This window comes from Bufo gargarizans, chromosome 1 (genome assembly GCF_014858855.1).
Source record: "Bufo gargarizans isolate SCDJY-AF-19 chromosome 1, ASM1485885v1, whole genome shotgun sequence".
In the NCBI taxonomy this organism is placed as follows: Eukaryota; Metazoa; Chordata; class Amphibia; order Anura; family Bufonidae; genus Bufo; species Bufo gargarizans.
Window position 1 is genome coordinate 214,278,505 of NC_058080.1, and position 12,066 is coordinate 214,290,570.

Sequence of the window (12,066 nt, forward strand, 5' to 3'; positions counted from 1 at the left end):
CGTGGACCAGTAAGCACGGCCAGGGACGCTATATCTCCCTAACTGCACACTGGGTAAATGTAGTGGCAGCTAGGCCCCATGCGGAGAGCTGTTTAGCGCACGTCCTTCCGCCGCAAAGGATCGCAGGGCAACATTCTTTGCCTCCTGTTGCCACCTCCTCCTTCTCGGCTTCCTCCTCCTCTTCTTCCACCTGCTCATCCAGTCAGCCACACACCTTCACCACCAACTTCAGCACAGCCCGGGGTAAACGTCAGCAGGCCATTCTGAAACTCATATGTTTGGGGGACAGGCCCCACACCGCACAGGAGTTGTGGCGGGGTATAGAACAACAGACCGACGAGTGGTTGCTGCCGGTGAGCCTCAAGCCCGGCCTGGTGGTGTGTCATAATGGGCGAAATCTCGTTGCAGCTCTGGGACTAGCCAATTTGACGCACATCCCTTGCTTGGCGCATGTGCTGAATTTGGTGGTGCAGAAGTTCATTCACAACTACCCCGACATGTCAGAGCTGCTGCATAAAGTGCGGGCCGTCTGTTCGCGCTTCCGGCGTTCACATCCTGCTGCTGCTCGCCTGTCTGCGCTACAGCGTAACTTCGGCCTTCTCGCTCACCGGCCTCATATGCGACGTGCCCACCAGGTGGAACTCCACCTTGCACATGCTGGACAGACTGTGCGAGCAGCAGCAGGCCATAGTGGAGTTTCAGCTGCAGCACGCACGGGTCAGTCGCACTACAGAACAGCACCACTTCACCACCAATGACTGGGCCTCCATGCGAGACCTGTGTGCCCTGTTGCGCTGTTTCGAGTACTCCACCAACATGGCCAGTGGCGATGACGCCGTTATCAGCGTTACAATACCACTTCTATGTCTCCTTGAGAAAACACTTAGGGCGATGATGGAAGAAGAGGTGGCCCAGGAGGAGGAGGAGGAAGAGGGGTCATTTTTAGCATTTTCAGGCCAGTCTCTTCGAAGTGACTCAGAGGGAGGTTTTTTGCAACAGCAGAGGCCAGGTACAAATATGGCCAGCCAGGGCCCACTACTGGAGGACGAGGAGGAGGTGGAGGAGGATGAGGATGAAGCATGGTCACAGCGGGGCGGCACCCATTGCAGCTCGGGCCCATCACTGGTGCGTGGCTGGGGGGAAACGCAGGACGATGACGATACAGCTTGTCTTTACCTCTGGGCAGCCTGGCACACATGAGCGACTACATGCTGCAGTGCCTGCGCAACGACAGCAGAGTTGCCCACATTTTAACGTGCGCGGACTACTGGGTTGCCACCCTGCTGGATCCACGGTACAAAGACAATGTGCCCACCTTACTTCCTGCACTGGAGCGTGATAGGAAGATGCGCGAGTATAAGCGCACGTTGGTAGACGCGCTACTGAGAGCATTCCCAAATGTCACAGGGGAACAAGTGGAAGCCCAAGGCAGAGGAGGAGCAAGAGGTCGCCAAGGCAGCTGTGTCACAGCCAGCTCCTCTGAGGGCAGGGTTAGCATGGCAGAGATGTGGAAAAGTTTTGTCAACACGCCACAGCTAACTGCACCACCACCTGATACACAACGTGTTAGCAGGAGGCAACATTTCACTAAGATGGTGGAACAGTACGTGTGCACACCCCTCCACGTACTGACTGATGGTTCGGCCCCATTCAACTTCTGGGTCTCTAAATTGTCCACGTGGCCAGAGCTAGCCTTTTATGCCTTGGAGGTACTGGCCTTCCCGGCGGCCAGCCTTTTGTCTGAACGTGTATTCAGCACAGCAGGAGGCGTCATTACAGACAAACTCAGCCGCCTGTCTACAGCCAATGTGGACAAGCTGACGTTCATAAAAATGAACCAGGCATGGATCCCACAGGACCTGTCCATCCCTTGTGCAGATTAGACATTAACTACCTCCCCTTAACCATATATTATTGTACTCCAGGGCACTTCCTCATTCAATCCGCTTTTTATTTTCCTTTTACCATTATATTGCGGGGCAACCCAAAGTTGAATGAACATCTCCTCTGTCTGGGTGCCGGGGCCTAAATATATGCCAATGGACTGTTCCAATGTTGGCTGACGTGAAGCCTGATTCTCTGCTATGACATGCAGACTGATTCTCTGCTGACATGAAGCCAGATTCTCTGTTACGGGACCTCTCTCCTCTGCCTGGGTGCTGGGCCTAAATATATGACAATGGACTGTTACAGTGGTGGCTGACGTGAAGCCTGATTCTCTGCTATGACATGCAGACTGATTCTCTGCTGACATGAAGCCAGATTCTCTGTTACAGGACCTCTCTCCTCTGGCTGGGTGCCTGGGCCTAAATATATGACAATGGACTGTTGCAGTGGTGGCTGACGTGAAGCCTGATTCTCTGCTATGACATGCAGACTGATTCTCTGCTGACATGAAGCCAGATTGTCTGTTACGGGACCTCTCTCCTCTGCCTGGGTGCTGGGCCTAAATATATGACAATGGACTGTTGCAGTGGTGGCTGACGTGAAGCCTGATTCTCTGCTATGACATGCAGACTGATTCTCTGCTGACATGAAGCCAGATTCTCTCTTACGGGACCTCTCTCCTCTGGCTGGGTACCTGGGCCTAAATATATGCCAATGGACTGTTGCAGTGGTGGCTGACGTGAAGCCTGATTCTCTTCTATGACATGCAGACTGATTCTCTGCTGACATGAAGCCAGATTCTCTGTTACGGGACCTCTCTCCTCTGCCTGGGTGCTGGGCCTAAATATATGACAATGGACTGTTACAGTGGTGGCTGACGTGAAGCCTGATTCTCTGCTATGACATGCAGACTGATTCTCTGCTGACATGAAGCCAGATTCTCTGTTACGGGACCTCTCTACTCTGGCTGGGTACCTGGGCCTAAATATATGACAATGGACTGTTGCAGTGGTGGCTGACGTGAAGCCTGATTCTCTGCTATGACATGCAGACTGATTCTCTGCTGACATGAAGCCAGATTCTCTGTTACGGGACCTCTCTCCTCTGGCTGGGTGCCTGGGCCTAAATATATGACAATTGACTGTTGCAGTGGTGGCTGACGTGAAGCCTGATTCTCTGCTATGACATGCAGACTGATTCTCTGCTGACATGAAGCCAGATTCTCTGTTACGGGACCTCTCTCCTCTGGCTGGGTACCTGGGCCTAAATATATGCCAATGGACTGTTGCAGCGGTGGCTGACGTGAAGCCTGATTCTCTTCTATGACATGCAGACTGATTCTCTGCTGACATGAAGCCAGATTCTCTGTTACGGGACCTCTCTCCTCTGGCTGGGTACCTGGGCCTAAATATATGCCAATGGACTGTTGCAGTGGTGGCTGACGTGAAGCCTGATTCTCTTCTATGACATGCAGACTGATTCTCTGCTGACATGAAGCCAGATTCTCTGTTACGGGACCTCTCTCCTCTGCCTGGGTGCTGGGCCTAAATATATGACAATGGACTGTTACAGTGGTGGCTGACGTGAAGCCCTATTCTCTGCTATGACATGCAGACTGATTCTCTGCTGACGTGAAGCCAGATTCTCTGTTACGGGACCTCTCTCCTCTGCCTGGGTGCTGGGCCTAAATATATGACAATAGACTGTTGCAGTGGTGGCTGACATGAAGCCTGATTCTCTGCTATGGGACCTCTCTCCAATTGATATTGGTTAATTTGTATTTATTTATTTTTATTCATTTCCCTATCCACATTTGTTTGCAGGGGATTTACCTACATGTTGCTGCCTTCTAGCTCTTTCCTGGGCTGTTTTACAGCCTTTTTAGTGCCGAAAAGTTCGGGTCCCCATTTACTTCAATGGGGTTCGGGTTCGGGACTGAAGTTCGGATCGGGTTCGGATCCCGAACATTTCTGGGAAGTTCGGCCGAACTTCTCGAACCCGAACATCCAGGTGTCCGCTCAACTTTAGTCAGGAAGCTTAATCTGTGGCTCCATATGTGGACTTGAGGCACGAGGAGTGGAAGAGCCTTGTCCTAACTCAAAGGAATAGAGTTTTTTCCCTAGCTCCTGCACAATCTGTGTCAGGTTAGAAACGTGATCTGTCAGGGTCACTAGAGGATTCATGATACAGTGGTTTGGTAGGGCCTGTTATTCTGTAACAGTCGCGTACACACACAAACAGAGGGGGGAGGGAAGTGACCACTGTGCTCCACCCTCACCCCTGGCCCTGCCTACTTGCCTCGCAAGTCCTAATGACAGGGGCAACTGGACGGCAATCCCTAGCTTGAAATAAGTGCAGGGGGAGGACATACCATACAAACTACAGAACGTGAACGGACCGAGTCAATACCAGGAGAGCAACAAAGTACAAATGGAGCAAGCAGAGAATAGTCAGGAGAAGCCGGGGTCAAAAATACCAGGAGAGTCATGAAGTACCAAAGGAGTCAGCAGAGGATCGTCAGGAGGAAGCCAGGGTCAGAATACCAGGAGAGCAGCATAGTACACAAGTAGCAGGCAGAGGATCGTCATGAAATCAGCAGAAGGTAAGTACACCAGGTCAGACAAAATCACAGGTGGAACCTAAATAACAGGCAACCTGTGGCCAGCAGGCTGCCTGTTTAAATACTGACTAGCAGGGGTCATGTGACGTGGCCAGCGTCACATGACTCACCCTGCTGCAAATGACTGAGCACCGAGTGCCCAGCTCGGTGCTCAGGCTTAATCTGGTTGCTGGGGAAACCGAGGACGCCGGCCACGCTGAGGAGACCTGCGCGGCCTGGTCCGTCCCGTCCCCCCATCACCTAGTAGACAAGGACACTGCACGCATCCTCGCTCCTGCACAGAGGCGGGGCGCCGTCGGCGCTGCAGAGAATGAGCGCATCACCGGCCCCTCTTGACAATGAGTCTGTAGATGGCATAAGCTTAATGCTGTCTAGACCTGCACCATACTTATCACAGGGGCTCAGGCTGGAGGATAAATCTGGTGCAGGGATAGACATTCTTCACTGACTTTAAACCAACTATTTATTGGCTCACTCTTACAGATTTTTTGCCAGAACTTTTGGTGCATAATGGTGTATCTTAGGCACCACCCTAATTGTCTAATTAGGATGAAATTGCGGCCTGCGAAACTGATACTACAGATTTTAGGGTGTTCACATTCTTTTATACCCCAAAGAGAACTCACATTTCCACCCAAGATGTTGAGAGACTAACCTTTGCAAAGATGAATCATGTGTGGATCAGCCCGGATTTCCACACACCAGTGCCTGATGCATCAGACTAGAGCATCCAGGGTGCCACACCAAAACTTTGTGAAAAAAGACCAGTTTCTTCTGGCCACCTACTTCAGCTACTATTCTGATGCTGCCACACGCCTGATGCCACACACCTGCAGCCTCTGCTGCCCTGTTCTTCTACTGGCACCACCCATCTTTTGCTGTTACTGCCACTGCTGTTTCCCCCCACCTCCCCATTCTTTGACTGGGCCACAGTATTGACTCCTCATGCGGTTGCCAGCCTCACCACTCTGTGATTGGGCCATTGTGTTGAATCCTCATGCTGTGACTGACCACTATGTAGACTTCTCATGCGGTTGCCACCCTCCCCACTCTGTGATGGGGCCACTATGTTGACTCCTCATGCAGTTGCCATCCTCACCACTCTGTGACAGAGCCACTATGTTGACTCCTCATGTGGTTGCCACTCTCCCCACTCTGTGACAAGGCGACTAGCGTCCCCGTTGGGCCTTGTTGACATCACAAATTATTAAAGGAGTGCAATCTTGGGCCACTGCATGGTTCTGTATACCTGACGCTAATTTTGACCTGTAAGGCTGAGTTCTCACTTGAGTTATTTGGTCAGTTTTGGCCTTGTAACTGACCAAATAAGCGAAGTGTGCAATGATTCTAAGAGTGATGCCTGTCAACTGCCTGTTATACTGATGCACAGTAACTGTTTCACTACCACAGTGGACTAGCTATACATGTTTCTGCTATGCACAGTGTTGTACACCAATATAGGCTCTCTGCAGCTGGGAAATAGCTGATTTTTAACGCTTTTCAAACCAAATCAAATTTTTTAACATTTTGCTCATCTCTACCTAGACGCTCTAAATTGTGTTGACTTGTGCTATTTTACTTGACTTTTTTAATGTATTTTTGCCGCATTATACATTAGAAAATCTGGGCAAAATTATTTCAAGATGATTTTTCATGACATATTTATATATATATATATATATATATATATTATTTATTTAACATAACATGCTGTACATATGGCTTTTTTCTGGCACGTCTTAAGTCCTATAGAGAATGACTCAAAAAATAAAAAGCCAAGTATAGAACAAAAGAAGAAAAAGAAGAGACATTAAAAACAAAAATGAAAATCCATGGTGTCTTTTAGAGGCAAACAAGATCCCTATAATATGTGTGAAGAAAGTCTAAAATCATTTCTTGCTCTTATATAATGACCAGGTGACCTTGACCATTTTTGAATGAAATGACTTGGTTTGCTTTATCAGATGTCCGTGGCAGTGATCCTTAAATAAGTATGAAATAAACTGAGATCAGATATCTAAACCAATTTTCTGAGGCTAGGTGGATACACTTAAAGGAATGTTATGCTCCGTTTGTTTCAGTCATGTCACTCTGCAACTCACTTTTGAACTGCATACCATATTAACTATTAATCTTATATGTTTTTATTAATATAATCAACACAATTGCAAATACAGCTCTACTGAAAAGAGGTAGCATCCATATCAAAGCTGAAGAGAATAAATTATATTATTAGCTTAATATAAATTTAAAGAGTATTCCAGTTAGAACAAGTTATACCCTGTCCACTGGAGGGCCGGCCCCACTGCTGAGATGACCACCAATTATGAGTTTCAAAATAGCCTTCAGCTATCTCCACCAGTTTCAGGGTCCAAGCACCACAGTTCTAACTGGGATACCCTTTTAGCTTCTTAAATTATATACTGGTATCTAGTTGCTTTAAGGGTAACTGTATCATTGAGCCAAATGGAAAAGTACCTTCTAACAAAGTTTAAAGGGGCTGTACTATTTGAGACATTGGTGGCATATTGCTAGGATATACACTACGTGCAGAATTATTAGGCAAATGAGTATTTTGACCACATCATCCTCTTTATGCATGTTGTCTTACTCCAAGCTGTATAGGCTCGAAAGCCTACTACCAATTAAGCATATTAGGTGATGTGCATCTCTGTAATGAGAAGGGGTGTGGTCTAATGACATCAACACCCTATATCAGGTGTGCATAATTATTAGGCAACTTCCTTTCCTTTGGCAAAATGGGTCAAAAGAAGGACTTGACAGGCTCAGAAAAGTCAAAAATAGTGAGATATCTTGCAGAGGGATGCAGCACTCTTAAAATTGCAAAGCTTCTGAAGCGTGATCATCAAACAATCAAGCGTTTCATTCAAAATAGTCAACAGGGTCGCAAGAAGAGTGTGGAAAAACCAAGGAGCAAAATAACTGCCCATGAACTGAGAAAAGTCAAGCGTGCAGCTGCCAAGATGCTACTTGCCACCAGTTTGGCCATATTTCAGAGCTGCAACATCACTGGAGTGCCCAAAAGCACAAGGTGTGCAATACTCAGAGACATGGCCAAGGTAAGAAAGGCTGAAAGACGACCACCACTGAACAAGACACACAAGCTAAAAAGTCAAGACTGGGCCAAGAAATATCTCAAGACTGATTTTTCTAAGGTTTTATGGACTGATGAAATGAGAGTGAGTCTTGATGGGCCAGATGGCTGGATTGGTAAAGGGCAGAGAGCTCCAGTCCGACTCAGACGCCAGCAAGGTGGAGGTGGAGTACTGGTTTGGGCTGGTATCATCAAAGATGAGCTTGTGGGGCCTTTTTGGGTTGAGGATGGAGTCAAGCTCAACTCCCAGTCCTACTGCCAGTTTCTGGAAGACACCTTCTTCAAGCAGTGGTACAGGAAGAAGTCTGCAAGGTAAGAAAAACATGATTTTCATGCAGGACAATGCTCCATCACACGCGTCCAAGTACTCCACAACGTGGCTGGCAAGAAAGGGTATAAAAGAAGAAAATCTAATGACATGGCCTCCTTGTTCACCTGATCTGAACCCCATTGAGAACCTGTGGTCCATCATCAAATGTGAGATTTACAAGGAGGGAAAACAGTACACCTCTCTGAACAGTGTCTGGGAGGCTGTGGTTGCTGCTGCACGCAATGTTGATGGTGAACAGATCAAAACACTGACAGAATCCATGGATGGCAGGCTTTTGAGTGTCCTTGCAAAGAAAGGTGGCTATATTGGTCGCTGATTTGTTTTTGTTTTGTTTTTGAATGTCAGAAATGTATATTTGTGAATGTTGAGATGTTATATTGGTTTCACTGGTAAAAATAAATAATTGAAATGGGTATATATTTGTTTTTTGTTAAGTTGCCTAATAATTATGCACAGTAATAGTCACCTGCACACACAGATATCCCCCTAAAATAGCTAAAACTAAAAACAAACTAAAAACTACTTCCAAAAATATTCAGCTTTGATATTAATGAGTTTTTTGGGTTCATTGAGAACATGGTTGTTGTTCAATAATAAAATTAATCCTCAAAAATACATGCCTAATAATTCTGCACTCCCTGTATCATCAATGTCATATAGACACACTTGACTAATTTTCACACCCCTTGTACACAGTGCCCCATCATGCCACTACTGCTGTCTGAATGCCTAACATCATGTTTTGTACCGTATGACTACATCTGCCTTCATGCCACTGCCATTGTCTACCTGCCATCATGTTCTGTTTCATATGCCTGCTCCTGCCGCCTCTGCTGCCACTGTCACACCACTACTGCTGTCTGCCTGCTCCCTGCTGCTACTCCCATGTTTTCCTATTGCCACTTCCATTACCACTTTGATCACATGTGTGTGTGTGTGAATCAACAGGGTTTGTGATCTGCCATTGTTGAGACTTAATTTTTGGATGCTTGGTCCCAACAAACCATCTGCTCCCTGCACCATGATAAAGCATAACACATGTGATGTTTTATTGTGTTTAAACACACTGTTAACAACGTCAAACATACGTTTACCCATAGCGATATATGTCAGTGTCACTCTGACATTACTTACTATTGCTATCATTGCATTCAAGAGATTAAAAGTCCTAGGAGATTAGAGGGTGCTATATACCGATTTTCAAGGTAATTGGAACAACTTCAGCTCATGACAAATTAATTTGGATCCAAACCAAACTTTACGAAAAATTATCTGAATCGAACACGTCGCAAATCTCAAGAAGGTAGCTCAATTTTAATGTATACTTATTCATTCCTCCACACACAAACAAGCTCTCCTACCTCCATACACAAATACCACTACAAACACATAACTGCACACAGAAATGCATTCATCATTCAGTGCACACTCGGTATTCTTGCACAGACCTACACTATTTCTGTATTGCGTTAAAAAGAAATATATTCAGACTGTGTAGATTTTCAGCAATATTAAATATGCAGTGAGCAATAAATGAACAGCTCTGAAACCGACTCCTGCTGACATTTACAAAATCAAATAAAGAGCGTGTGTGACAACAGTGATCAAGTCAAGAGGGATTCAAGATTTTAGACTCCAGTTTCATAGTTCATACAGGAAATGAGAAAAGCAAGGTGGCTAAATATTGGAATGTAGTTACTGTATATCAGTATCAAGGGTACTCAACTAGTGCACTTTCTGGGCCCCTAACCTGGAGGGCAAATGTAATGCCACGTAGCCGTGCTACTTCTGATGTCATATCGGGATAAGTACAGGGAAGGGGGCAGTTCCCTTTTCTCCTGGTGCAGCAACACCTCATTGATAGAGTTGAGCGAACACCTGGATGTTCGGGTTCGAGAAGTTCGGCCGAACATCCCGGAAATGTTCGGGTTCGGGATCCGAACCCGATCCGAACTTCGTCCCGAACCCGAACCCCATTGAAGTCAATGGGGACCCGAACTTTTCGGCACTAAAAAGGCTGTAAAACAGCCCAGGAAAGAGCTAGAGGGCTGCAAAAGGCAGCAACATGTAGGTAAATCCCCTGCAAACAAATGTGGATAGGGAAATGAATTAAAATAAAAATTAAATAAATAAAAATTAACCAAAATCAATTGGAGAGAGGTTCCATAGCAGAGAATCTGGCTTCCCGTCACCCACCACTGGAACAGTCCATTCTCAGATATTTAGGCCCCGGCACCCAGGCAGAGGAGAGAGGTCCCGTAACAGAGAATCTGTCTTCATGTCAGCAGAGAATTAGTCTGCATGTCATAGCAGAGAATGAGGCTTCACGTCAGCCACCACTGCAACAGTCCATTGGCATATATTTAGGCCCAGCACCCAGGCAGAGGAGGGAGGTCCCGTAACAGAGAATCTGTCTTCATGTCAGCAGAGAATTAGTCTGCATGTCATAGCAGAGAATGAGGCTTCACGTCAGCCACCACTGGAACAGTCCATTCTCAGATATTTAGGCCCCGGCACCCAGGCAGAGGAGAGAGGTCCCGTAACAGAGAATCTGTCTTCATGTCAGCAGAGAATTAGTCTGCATGTCATAGCAGAGAATGAGGCTTCACGTCAGCCACCACTGCAACAGTCCATTGGCATATATTTAGGCCCAGCACCCAGGCAGAGGAGAGAGGTCCCGTAACAGACAATCTGGCTTCATGTCAGCAGAGAATCAGTCTGCATGTCATAGCAGAGAATCAGGCTTCACGTCACCCACCACTGCAACAGTCCATTGTCATAAATTTAGGCCCAGCACTAGTGTTGAGCGGCATGTCCCATATTCGAATTCGCGAAATTTTGTGAATATTCGAAAGAATATTCGTAAAATATTCGCGATTATTCAAATTCGTTATTATTTCGCATATGCGATAATTCGAATTATCGCATAATACATATGCTATGCAAAATTCACATGTGCGCTAATGAAATCGCCTTACGAAGATTCGCAACTCAATTCAATCACTAATGTATGAATGCAATGCCCTTTGCCTCTGTTCTGGGACAAGTGTAGATATTCGCATGTGCGCTAATAAAATCGCCTTACGAAGATTCGCACCTCAATCACTTTCTAGGGAATGTGAGACTTTTGGGAATCAATCGAGATACAGTGGGGGGTGATGACAGTAGTTGACAGAGTACAGATCAATGTAATCTGTAAGGTGGAAAGTAAAATAAAAAATACGAATATTCGTAAATCGACTTTTACGAAGTTCTACGTATTCGCGAATATGGTGCTATACTATATGAATGCACAGGCCTTTGCCTCTCTGTTCTGGGGACAAGTGTAGATATTTGCATTTGCGTTAATAAAATCGCCTTACGAAGATTCGCAGCTCAATTCAATCACTAATGTATGAATGCAAAGCCCTTTGCCTCTGTTCTGGGACAAGTGTAGATATTCGCATGTGCGCTAATAAAATCGCCTTACGAAGATTCGCAACTCAATTCACTAATGTATGAATGCAAAGCCCTTTGCCTCTGTTCTGGGACGTGCCGATATTCGCATGTGCGCTAATAAAATCGCCTTACGAAGATTCGCGCCTCAATCACTTTCTAGGCAATGTGAGTAAGATCTGAGCTGTTGGACCTTTGGGAAACAATCAATTATATGTGTACTGTAATTTTGTGGGGGGGGGGGGGGAAACAAAAAACGAATATTCGTTTTTACGAATATATAGCACTATATTCGAAATATTCGCGAAATCGCGAAGTTGCGATATTCGCGAAAAAAATTTGCTTTTCGAATATTCGCGCTCAACACTACCCAGCACCCAGGCAGAGGAGAGAGGTCCCGTAACAGAGAATCTGGCTTCATGTCAGCAGAGAATCAGTCTTCATATCATAGCAGAGAATCAGGCTTCACGTCACCCACCACTGTAAGAGTCAATTTTCATAAATTTAGGCCCAGAACCCAGGCAGAGGAGAAAGGTCCCGTAACAGACAATCTGGCTTCATGTCAGCAGAGAATCAGTCTTCATATCATAGCAGAGAATCAGGCTTCACGTCACCCACCACTGCAACAGTCAATTGTCATAAATTTAGGCCCAGCACCCAGGCAGAGGAGAGAGCTCC